This window comes from Chamaea fasciata, unplaced genomic scaffold (assembly GCF_029207755.1).
Source record: "Chamaea fasciata isolate MVZ Bird 193981 ecotype frontalis unplaced genomic scaffold, bChaFas1.0.hap1 SCAF_6, whole genome shotgun sequence".
NCBI classification, from domain to species: domain Eukaryota; kingdom Metazoa; phylum Chordata; class Aves; order Passeriformes; family Sylviidae; genus Chamaea; species Chamaea fasciata.
The window spans coordinates 56,734,490-56,747,229 of NW_027094091.1; the positions used below are offsets into that span (position 1 = coordinate 56,734,490).

At 42.7% G+C, this 12,740-nt stretch overlaps 1 protein-coding gene across 8 annotated transcripts in view; it reads right to left on the bottom strand.

Annotated features, from left to right (window-relative positions):
* Nucleotides 1–8,328, bottom strand: part of INPP4B (inositol polyphosphate-4-phosphatase type II B) — a 293,798-nt gene extending 285,470 nt beyond the window's left edge. For 6 of the 8 annotated variants that reach the window (XM_066186440.1, XM_066186443.1, XM_066186438.1 and 3 more), the window contains exon 1: nucleotides 5,039–5,192. The gene's annotated coding sequence lies outside the window, so the exon portion shown is untranslated. Of the gene's footprint in view, nucleotides 1–5,038; nucleotides 5,193–8,218 lie in introns of those variants that run through there. The other 2 variants (XM_066186445.1, XM_066186446.1) reach the window with 2 other exon arrangements.
* Nucleotides 8,329–12,740: the final 4,412 nt, after the last annotated feature.

Consider the following 12,740-nt stretch of genomic DNA (forward strand, 5'->3'; position numbering starts at 1 on the left):
TGCTGAACCAAAACAATTCAAACTGAGACATGGTATCTCAATTTACAGTTGGAGTTCAACAACAACTAAGATTCAGAGCTGCCAAGGAGAATTTATGCCAGGTTTCCTTTGCTGAAACTGTGAATGATAAAAGGCTGAACTTTCTAAAGACTACATGAACATAGAAGGTCACTACATAGAGGGTCACTCTAGGACTCATACATACATTTAGGAAGTCTACAAGCACAAGTTTACTTGACTACCTACATTTTCTGCTAGTTAATCTTTCACATTATCTTCAAAATACTGGTATGACAGATATCAATGGTACTGAACATTTTCTTCTGTGAAAAGCATAATAGTACGAACAAAGAGCAAGGAGGGGGAAGTGTTTCCTCACTAAATACTCCCACTGCTTCATAGTACTTTTGTGTCTTCTGCTTAAAAGAAGTCATTATCAAAAGTTGGGATTTTATAAAATGTTCATTCTTCAGACATTCAGCATATCCCGACTTATACCTTATGTATGTACAGTCTTCTTCATTTACCATCAGATTAATTACTGATCAATTTCAGTGCAAGGTACTAAATCTATTTCCATGTATATTTTGACAGCCTAAACTCATTTAATAACCTCAGCATGTGGACAGCTTGGCTTTTTGCAGTACACCGTCCTGAAGAAGCTGTTGTGACCAGGCTTTTCATTTTTGTCAGAGAAAGAAACTCCAGTTTATAAAAATGTAAAGCTTTCGTGGTGTTACATCAAACTTCTTTCTCATTTCACTTGCAAATGCATAACAAAGCAGTTCAAGAACTCTGCACACAACATTTACAGGCTGGGTCCTCTGATCCCTCTTGCTTTTTATGCTTTAGTAGAGAAATCTATCTCTAGGCTATCACATCTTGATGGCACAGAAACTGATTACATAAACTGATAAAGGTTTCCGTAAATGTTATTTTCTCCACCATGATCAGAATTTTGGTATCATCAGGCATTGCTGAAGGAAGACTTCAAAAAGACTCCAAACTTTACTAACAAAGGATGCGCTTAGTTCACAACTGGTCTAACTCCCATTGTCACTAAAGTTCCCTCGCAACGCTTGCAGAACATGAAGATGCATTTGAGCTTTTTAAGACTCACACATGCTACCATTTTTAAGAAGACTTATATCCAGAGCAACTGGGGGTGGGGGCTATTGTGTGTATATATATAAAAGTTCACATACATACACATTCTCTAAGAGAAAGACAGTAAACTCCAGCAGTACATGCAATTTGACATCAGATTATGTACCATCCCAGTATTTTTATTTTAAAAATAATATATGCATACCAGATCATCCTAGATAAATTATAAATGGCTATAACACAGGTATAAAATGTTAAAATGAAGTCTCACCCATCATTGTTTCATCAGTTGACAGCTTCCATGCTACAGTTAAAAATATGCATCTCACATAACATTTTCAACAATGTGTGCTTTTCCTAACCAATAACTAACTACAAACACAAGCCAGCTAACCACAATAAAAGCGTGGACTGAATTTTCAGTACACCAGCTATCTTACAGTACAGCATCTAGTATATACATATTCCCTGACTCAAACAAGGTAAAGTCAAGAAAAATTAAGGCCATGAAAAATAAGTGACCTCATATCTAAGGGGAGACTATGCAGTAAAAATGCTCTTATCTACAAAATGAGCCATAAATGTGCGAGCTTCTATTGGGTTCATAAAGAAGTCCAAATGTTTTTAGGCTTCTTCATATTTTACACTGCCACCTAGTGTAGGCTATATTGATACATTCCAAGCTTCCAACTATTGCCACCTGTGGTATCCAAAACCAAAACAACTTCCATAAAAACAGCAGTCATCACTTTTGTTTGTCTTACGTGGAAACTATCAGTTCCCAGTAGAAAATGTCGATGCCAGCCAGCTGAAACAAAATAGCAGAACTTAAAGTAATCTGACACCGACAGCAGGAAAGCCAAAAAAATTTCCTAGAGTTAAAAATATGTAATTCGTAATTGTTCTAACTCTATGGCTAAACCATTATCAAATATGAATCATTTGTAAAAATGTTTAATGTAGATTCACGGAGTGAAAATCAATGCAAGTTAAGCATCTGTGCTTGTAGAGAAACTACCAAACAAATTGAACAATATTTCTCAATTGCAGGTCTAAACTGAGAACACTTACTTCAATGTTTACTTTTTTTTTTTCCCACCAGGCGCCTCTTTCTCATTTACATCCTTTGTCCTTATGGCAAGGTTCAATGACTGGACCACCACCTGATGATCTCAGCCACAGTGCTCCAGTGGAAAGAGCTGCTGTGCAGGACTGCAGGGGAGTTGGCTTTACAGCCCACTTTTCCCACAGAGGCAACGTTGTGGAATTCTCATTTCCAGCTAACCCAGAGAGGCTATGCCCCATGGCCATTCTACAAAAGCCACCCAAGTTCTGCATCATGACAGGCAGTAACATAAAAATTCCAGATACAGCAAGGCTCTATAGCTGCCTTTTGAAGGGGGGAAAAAAAATACCCAACCCACACTCTTATTTGGATAAAGCAAAAAGGCACTTCTCAACTTCTAGATTATTAATTTGAAAAATTAAAGATCTTCTCATCAATTGAAAGTGTATTTTTAAAACTATAAAAATAGCAGACTGACGTTATTCTGAACGTCAAATGCAGTATCTCCTACTCTGTGTACCAAACCCGGATCTCATTTACAGAATAAAATGGAATAACCAATAAAAATACTATTCCAAAATTACATTTCTGTATCAGAGAAAGTTATTTCATCTTAGAAAACTCAGTTTTACTGACAGCTGTTTTCTTTAGCCACTTACAGAAACACAAAGCAAACAGAACCTGTTACTTCTGCTACAGAAACACCATGCAATACCAGAGCTGAAGCATTCTCCTTAATGCTCCATTTGCACAAAGGCAAAAGACACAAAATCACATTTAACACCTAGATTTTACACCTATTTGCATATTTCTGAGCCACTTTCCCAACAAAAACATGCACCCTGGGTTTAGTGCATCTTACTAGCATTGCTATAGTACACTAAGATCACACTTGATAACCAAACAAACAATACACAAACTTGATGGTAAATGAACAGTTGTCAAAACACAATAAAAGCCTAGTCCCCACAAGACTTTTTTCCTCTTGTCTGTTACATATTCACCTCCTACAGTCACGTTAAAAAACGGGGTCTTCCTAGTGCCTCATAGTAGGAGATTGCACTCTATTTGCCAAAATAACACTATTTTGCAGCAAGAAACTCCCATTGGCAAGAGTACAGATCACAGAATGAAAGAAATTGATACAAAGGAAAGTGGCTTAGTTATTTATATACATTAAGTTTAAGAGAAAGTTCTCCCCAAACTGACTTTACTGCCGCACTCGGGATGAATTTTCACTGGGGTCATGGGGTGAAATTTCATAGAAACAGGATCCAAAACAAAGCAAAAGACATCCATCAAAAAAGCACAGATGGATTTGATTTTTAATGTCATGACACCCAGTAACAGAGCACAAACTCGGCCTGCCAAAGTGACCTTGATAAACAGCATCACATTAAATACTTTGACACGGTATTATGTCAAGTAAGCACCTTTAGCTTGTGTTTTCCTGTATATTTTCATTAAATAGAGTCTGGTTCAACATTAAAAACAATCTAAAAGGAACCTGTGGGGCAATTTCACTGACAAATAGGAAGAGGCTTAGTTTGCCAGACTGAAACAAAAAGGCTTTTAACATCCAAACCCAATTTTAAACCTCCTGTGCAGAGACAGAGCTGAAGCAACTGTAAACAGAATGCTCCTGCCCAGTCTCTTTGGATTCTGAATTCCAAATCCAGAATTTTGGATTCTGAAGGGTGACAAGTTCTTTAGACCCTGGATCTATAACACTTGAAACACAGAAATAACTCTACATTTCTTAAAAGTCACACCAACAACACTGACATTAAACGATTCAAAACCCATTACTAAAACATGCAAGCAAACTTCATCATTGTAAACTTGAAAAACCTACAGAAAAAGCAGATACAGTTTGTTCTAGTCACTCCCCCTCAAGTCAAATTAATGATCATACCGTGCACAGCATAAGATGTCCACTGCTCAGTATGTTATTTCAGTATACCTTGCCAAAAAGGTACACAAGACTTGGAAGACAGACATCTCCTAACAGCAATTTTCATAGTAGAACGGATTGCTTAAATCTGATTTGCTCTTTGAGACATTGTCCATATTTAGTTAATTTATGATGGCAGAAAAAACCGGGGGAAATCTTCCCCAAAAAGACCTGCTACTGACCTGGCCAAATCAACTGAATCTCCCTTTGCAGATTATGGAGAAAATGGAATAGAGAATTATACATCAATAGTTTATACTTTTTTTTTTTTTCTTCTAGCAAGCAGTAAAAGCATAGGCCTCCAAACAGCAGGAAACTGAAATCCACAAACCTCAAGCCCTCTTTAGAATTGTCAGCAAGGATTTTGTATGAAGACAAGCAATTCTTTTTAAATTAAATCCTGTATCACTGTGAACACATCCCTGAGCTGGAGTCCAGCACCACACTCCAACTTTGTGCAATCCAACCACCCTTTCAGAGCTTGCCTCAGGTTTTCTCTAACATATCACTGTCTGGGACAGGAGAGCCTGAGAAGTTAACTGACCAGATCCTTATGCAGCTAAGTTAAGGAAGAATTAGGCATTCCCTTTAAAAAAAACAACCTAAAAGACAGCAAGAGCAAAATGAGCTGTGACTGCTGTCAGATAAAGAGATAGAGCATTGTAGCAGCCCTCTTGTTAGAGGATAGAAAATGAGCTGAGACACAGACTTCTTGTTTATCACAGCATAAAAAGGGTCCTGGTATATTCCTCTTTACAGCTCAGTCATCCTGACTCCAACCATCCACTGACTCTGGCTGCAGCAAGCTCCTGCTGTAGGTTTCCCTTACAGATTCTGAATGCAGACTTTTACCCAGCTAGACTGTGACTGCAGCTTCCAACACCAAGGTCTAACCGCGGACCCACACTGACCTCACAGCAGTAATTCTCTCTCCTGAAGATTCTTTATCCTCTCCCATTCATGATCCTCCTCCATCTTCCTTCCCCTCAGCAGCTAACCCACTCCCTTTTATCACTCTCATCTTTATTGGCTACAGCTGTGACTCCCCGGGGAGAGGCTGTTTTGGGTAATTAACACAGCTGTTACTTATCAGGGACGAGGTCACTTGTATTCCCTTCTCCTAGAAGGGAGAACTCAGGACAAACCTGTAGTGAGATTGTCAGGTTTGCAGGTGAAATCAGGAAGCGTGGGGAGGGCCCCTAAACGCAAGGAAAACAACACCCAAGGCCTGATGAGGCCAGGACTGCCAACTCATCCTAAATAACACTTCAGCCTTTCATCCAGCTCATGTTTTGACACTCAAAGTGAGATTTACAAGTAAATATAAAAATCCAGGGAAAAGTATTTCACAGAATTTGAGTTATATCAGCCCAGACTACTTCAAAGGAAGAATCCTTTCTCATAAGTGCAACAAATAACATTCATCAATAATAACAAAATACTAGTGTAATACAATATATTTAATAAGCCAAGCAAAACTAGCCCTTCCTAAAAATTTCTATCAGCTAGAGCATTTGACATGCAGGAAGGGTTATGAAAATAGAAGTTAGGGAGAGACATGTAGCTAACTGCCCAAGTGTTTAAGCATGCTGCCTCAAGTCATCAGAAGTTTTGAAGAAACTTCAGTGCTGGGAGTAACTGTCCACCTTTAGATTTGTCTCGGTAAATGATCTTACTTCTTCCTGTAAAGCTGTTACATAAATGCAAAAAGTATTGTTTTCGGATTTCTCTGCAGAAGTCATATGCTAAAAATAAATATTCATAACAAGCTAAATAATTCAACATACCTATCAATCCCACTATTTTACCTCCAAAAATTCATGGCGAATTTAGGCCTAGGCCTATTCAAACAATTACTTCACCTGCAGACTCTCTCTCAGCCTCCACTCATTACTGTCAGCCAGCAGCACTGTCCTCTACAGGCTGGCTTCGATGCTCCGGGCAGGTCTTCCACGCCTGTGGTTTTTGTTGGGGATTTGGGTTGGTTGTTTTGGGGTTTTGTTTTGGTTTTTTTTGTCTTTTTATAGTACAGTAGACTTCCAGGCACTAAGGAGAGTATTAATCTTGCATTTTTGGTTCACAAAACCTTCACCTAATGTGAAATCTTTCAATCAGATCAGAAGATAAGGAGACTATAGATCATAAAGGAGGATCGGTAAGAGGCACCTGGATACACCTGCTCAAACTGATATACCTTAGGCTGAGGAAGACAGAATTCTTTGATCAAAATAAACTAAAGCAGCCTCACGGATAAGTCTCTCCAGAGAAAGAGAAACCAGAGCAATAGAAGGATCAGCCGTACTTGCAAGGTTAGGGGAACCCATGTAGAACTGGAACTGGAAGCTTCAGTCAGTCCAAGAAAGCCAGTAAAAGAAAAGATGTATTTTAAAGAAAGATTTAATCTTATCTTGAGTGCTGTAGAAACTGTCAGAAAGCGGAAGGGGGGAAAAAAAAGCAAAAACAGGACTCTGAAGTAGTAACACTGCCACATGCTGCCACTAATGCCATCAGGGCTGTAAAAATCTCACAGGACTAATTGCTGCTCAGATTAATCTTGTGACTTGTATCCTAATTTCGGTGGAATTATCGATATGTGTGAAGTAAACAGCATTCAGTCCTGCATGGATAGATACAGTAATGAGGACTTACATACACAAACACCATCCAATACACAGGTTCACAGAAAAAAAAAAATTCTGAGATGCTGCAGGGCTTTAAAGCTAGCTCAAATTTAATCAAGTAAAATAAAAACAACATTGAAAAAATCAAGTGACTACAAAACTGCCTTTTTAAAGACTGCTATCACACTTGAAAATACTAATCCAAACAGAAGTTTTGTTAGTAACCAATTATTTACATACTTTTTCTTCGATACAGACCGAGAAAGAGACATTCTCCTCAACATTCTTGCTCTGTAGGCATCATTTACATACAGAGTGCCTGTAAGCCAGTAAAGACTGAAAATATTCTCATCTCTGAGATTGGAAGTCAGATTTAAATGGCATACGTATGGCCTGATGTTAGTATATTTCAACACATCATTCATGGGTAAATAAACAAGTAAATTTCTTCTAGCAAGGAAGATAAATGGAAACATAATTAGGCTTCAGATGAAAACATACCTCCACAAAGACTTAATCCTATTATTTCTGTTTTGGATAAGGTACCGGCTTAGTTTTGGGGACCAAGCTGGGAGTCCCAAGCTCTGCCATCCATGCTTCAAAATCTCTGTGTCATTTCAGGAAAAGAAAACAGAGCTCTACTCGGTTGTAGATCAGAAAATGAACATCATCCTCCACCCTTTTCTGGCTGATACAATTTCAAGTTACAACTCTGCTCAACTTAATTATCTGTAATACCTTTCTTGTGGTTTCCATTACATCTCGGCAGACGCTATTCTTTGCAAGATGGGGATGGGGATCCTACAGCTCGATTACTCCACCAAATTAACCCTTAGCGTCACCCACAGAAGTCGCTACCCTCACCCAACTATCCCCAACTTTCGAACGCCACACAAAACCTTTGCAGAAAAGGTCCTCGAGACCCCCCGATCCCCCTTCAGAAGGGCCACGGCCGGAGCTGCACGGGGGGCCCGGCACCGCGGCCAAGGCGGCATCCAGGCTCCCGGCGGGCAACGCCGCCGCCGTCGGGAGAAACTAGGAGAGATCCCCAGCGCGTCCTAGCTGGAAGCTGCCCCGGCAGCTCGGTCCCTCCGCACTCCCGGTGAGCCCCGGAGGGCGGCGGCGGGCCGGGCAGGGGTCTCTGGGCCGGCCGGGCCACCTTCCTTCCCCCTGCGCCAGCCCTAAGGGGGCGGGAGAGCGGCAGCCGCCCGCAGCGCACTCCAGCCCAGATCGCCCCTCGCCCAGCGGCGGCCGCGGCTCCCGGCGAACGCGCCTTCCCCGCTGCCAGGGCTGCGCGCCCGCCGGGCTGTAACCTTAAGAAACTTGATAAGGGAATGAAAGGGAGGGACTTTGCCGGAACCGATTCTTGGCTTTTAATCTCTCCTGACGCGCCGAAGCCCGAGGGGAAAACAAGGAAAGAAAACCCTGGCCAGCGGCAGGAGCCCCCGCACCCCTCCCGAGCGGCAGTACCTGTCCGGCAGCGGGGCGGGCGGGAGGACGCCGGCGGGCGGCCGGCGCGGCACTTTCCCCCGGTGCGTGCGGGAGACTCGGCGGCGGACGAGCTGCTATTTATAGTCCGGAGCCTCCAGCAGCGCGACGGACGGCGAGAGGAAATGAAGAGCTGCGCGCCTGAGCAGCCGGAGCCGGAGCCGGAGCCGAGCCCGCCCGCCGCCCCGCTCCCCGCCGCCGCCGGGAGGGCGAGGTGCGGCTGGCTCTGGGCAGCGGCGCTCCTGCCCCGGGCGCCACCCTCGTGAGTCCCTTCCCAATGTCACCGCCAGCCGGCGGCGGCCCCGCAGGTAGCGAGGGGAGCCGCCAGCCGCCTCTCCGGCAGCCCTGCGGCCAGCAGGCAGCGCGGCTCGGCTCGGCTCGGCTCGGCTCAGCCGCGCAGAGGTGACCCGCTACTGCTGCTGCTGGAGGAGGCGAGACCGACACTGGGGTGTGGGAGGGAGACGCCGGCGCTTGCCATTCACCTCCTGCCGCCCAGAGGGAGCCCGGCCTCCGCGGCCGCCTCTGCCGACTGCCGGGGGCTGGGAGGCGGTGGCGGGAGCTCGCCCGGCCCGAGGGGACGGTCGCTCCCGGGGAGCCCGGCGCCAGCTCGGCTCGGGCTGGCAAGCTCCACGTCGGCACCTCCCGCGGCACTGTGGCTCAGGGGAACGCAGCAGGACCGGTGGGAAACGCTAGTCCTTTCTCTGTCCCGGAGCTGGAAACCGAATCTCCCTAGAAGGCAAGCAAGCGGCTTCTCGGAGCCGCCGGGCCGGCTGCCTTCCAGCCTCCAAACTTTGTGGGATGGGTGATGCGGGATGCCTGGTCCTGTCAGGGAGGAAGGTGGGAGCGCTACAGCTCGCCTCCGGCCGGTGCTGCCGCTCCAGAAAGTACTAATGGCATCCATACACTCGGCCTTTGATCCACGGCATCTTAAAACTGGATTTGTATGTATGGCAAGAGAGGAATTAAGACAAATAATTTCTCAAGCATTTTACTCATTTGATAATAATCTGCTTTTAGTACAGGGGGTTTTTTTTCTACTTCTTTTGTAGTTAGATGAATTCTGGTATTTGAAGCTTCAATCAATCCTTTTGAGACTACTTGTGCATTATTGCAGGACACCGTCTGGGATTTGAACAGCATAACTCACTCCTACACCCTCATTCTCCAAGCAACTGAAGTTAATACAGATTAGATAGCTACATTAGCCTACTCAATATCATTTGTTTCAGGGTTGGATTTAGTGTTTCCTGTGTTGTAATAACTGCAGTCATCTACAAGGTACCAGCACAAAGCCTAAAAATGATCTGTGCAAAGCAAGACAGATTCAGCTTTGAGAGCTTGAAGTTAAAACAGAGATACAGAGATACAAAGCTGGGAGCAGAGACACAAAGATGGGAGCTAAACAAATAGCGTCATAACCTGCTCAAAACTGAAAGGAAAACCCTGAGAAGGCACAAGAGATATTTGACCTTGTCCAAACACCTAAACAAAGCAATACACAAAAATCTAGCGTGATGGAACTACCCACTTATACAAAGCTACTCATGCATAAATGTTTGCAGAATAAGGCTCGTATTGAACAAATCATCATAATGAAATTAAACTACCCTTTCAATTCAGAGATTAGTCTTTGAACATCTCTCGTGAACAATATTTTGCTTCTCACAACAGGAGTTTCTTCACAATCTTCCTTGTTAAATTTTTAATATTCCACAATGTAACACATAGCAGGAAAGATCCTGCTGGCACAGGAATCGGTAGCAGTAGACTCAGGTTGCCACCAGTGACAATCTAGATGGTGAACAGGGAACTTGCACAACTTGGCTCTGTGTAATTCAATTGCATAGGTTGTTCCTTTCTCCGTGCTCCCTTATACTATGGAGGTTTAGTCTGTGGTTGCTTTTCAAATGAAAGCAATCCCAAACTCCTGTGTAAGTTCAAAACTGAGTACAGAGTCTGTAAAATTGATGTTCTGATAGACTTGGAAGAAAATGCAATGAGAGCCCCTGCTTTCTTTTCTTCAGTAATAAAACCTTGACTACGTATAGCACTGAACTTTATTAACAACAGTTATCAAAACTATTGTCTTGAAGAACACTTTTTCTTGGGCAAGACTTTGTTGTATAGCCAGTCATACTGCAGACCACAGGAAGGAAAAAGGCTGATTTTTAAATAAGTCTCATGTTAAGACTCAAAATGTCACTGGGAAATGGCTGTTCAGAAATCTGCCCTATGTCAGAATGGAAAAAAATATATTAGAAATCAGAGTTTCATCCAGCTCTGAAATGTTTTAAAATGGATATGTGGTCTAAAGCTCTATTTTGTCATACAGTCAAAATTTTCAGAGCTTGAAAATACACTTAAGCATAAAAAAGGTATCTAATGCTCAAAAATACCGAGCTCAAAATGATTTCAAATGTGTTTCTATGCTCCCTACCTCTGAAAATCACATTTCTTAAAGTGCCTAGATATGGATTTAGGGTGCCTAACTGCATCCACTCAGGCTTGAAAATTTCAGCCTACCTTTACCTGTGCTTCATAATAAATGTATCAGAAAGCTTCAGGCAAGCTATAAAAGTACTCTCAGAAAAGCAATGCAGAGTTGAGCCATTGGAAGACACCAACCTAATAAAGTACTTGACTGTATAATTCAGCTCATTCTGGTATATGGAAAGTATCATCTGAAGCCCAGCTTTTAACAGACATCTGTAGCAGAAGGAGAAAAATTAATATGAAGCACCTCCATATTATGGCAGTTTTATTATTAATATCTTTCCACTATTCCCCAATATTTTCCAAATCAATGTGCTTATTGCTCTGAAGTCTCGCTCTCTGCTATCTCCCCAACTCCTATGTATAATGTCCTATATTCCACCTTATAAATATGAAATCTCTATCAGGAGTCTCTAACTTAGTGGAAAGGGATAAGGAGATGAGGGGGGAAGAAAAGAAGAAATGAAATCATGATAGACTTCAGACTTCCTAAGGGGACAATGAGTGGAGCCATTGGAGAATATCCCTGCTCTGCTGGCCATATCCAATCGAACCAGATGCAATCTGGCTAGCGAGGTTTGCTATACCCAGGCCAAGGCCAGGGATCAAAGAGAACAATAAATCATTGAAGAACTTCAGGATGAGGAAAAGGAATAGGATTTAAAGGGCTGTAAGCAGCTGGAGTAGAACTTCTCTGCTGGACAAGCTCAAACTAGCAGTCAAAGTCTCCCAGTGCACAGGGGGGAAATAACAAGGTTGACACGAATTTACTAAATCTTCAAGGAAAGGCAAAGGTCTAAGCAAGAAGAAATGCAAATATTTATTGTTGCAAGCCTTTGCTCAGGGTACATTTTGATGGATAGAAAGGGTTTGTTTTCAAGAAGCTTTTTGTGTTATCTTCAATTGGCATTCAGTATAACAGTTTACCAAGGGAAAGGACTGAATGTACACCAAACGCAATTGGGGCTGTCACGCTAACCTTGTTAGGAAACAGGGCTGTGCTGGCAGAGAAGTTAAATTTAGGCCCAGAATCAAAGAGGGACTGAAGAGGATCTAAATCGTTCTATATTCCCAAGCAATGAAATATCTTTGAGGGCAGAGCTGGGGTAAAAATCGAAGGCTTCTCATTCTCTGGACAGTTGGTATGAATAACTGCATGGGATAATTGCATTGCTTCTTCATACTAACCACAGTGCAGCAAAGATTGTTGAATTCATACCATCTTTCAAACTGCAAAGAACTAGGGAATCAAAAATTAAAATCCTAATGAAAGCATAAACATTTCCTCCATCAGTGCAGGATCACTCCCATCCCTTAAAGCCATCTCCTGCTGGAACCAACAACCCTGCCTGAAACCAATGGATGCTTCTGATGCTGAAAAGAAACCTAAAGCATTAAATGAAAATCAGCAAAAACCACATCCTAGCAGGGCTGAACTTGACTGGTAGGGCTTCCTTCATAAGTGTCACTATAGATTACTGCACAAAATTGAAATCCTTGCACTATGTCAGGCTCTCAACAGAATTGGTGACCGTAAACTTCAGTTTAGCTCTCAGTGCCTCACACCTTGTTACTTACGCTGATGGTGGACGTGTGCCAAAAAGCTACCCTGCTAACCTAAATACTGCAGTTTATACCAAACATACATATTGCAATGCAGCTACAGAATGACTGCAGAAGCAGCAAGAAGACTGTGACCTAGGTTCTGCAGGAGAACTGCAAACCAGGACTGACTGAACACACTGAAGCCTTGACTTTGCAGGTTCTGTGTGGGCAATAGATTGTACCAGTGGCTCCACTGAGGCCTGTGCAGGCCAGTGTCAACATCAAACAACTTGCAGGATCAACACCCATCAGAAGAGGAGCTGGGTAACTGATAACATCGAGGTGAAACTGAAACTGAGAAAAATACCATACTACCAAGTACAGAAGAAAGCAATGTTAAAGGAAAACACTTCCTCAGTTGTCTGAAATGACTTTTCATCAGAAGACATGGAGGAAAACCAATACA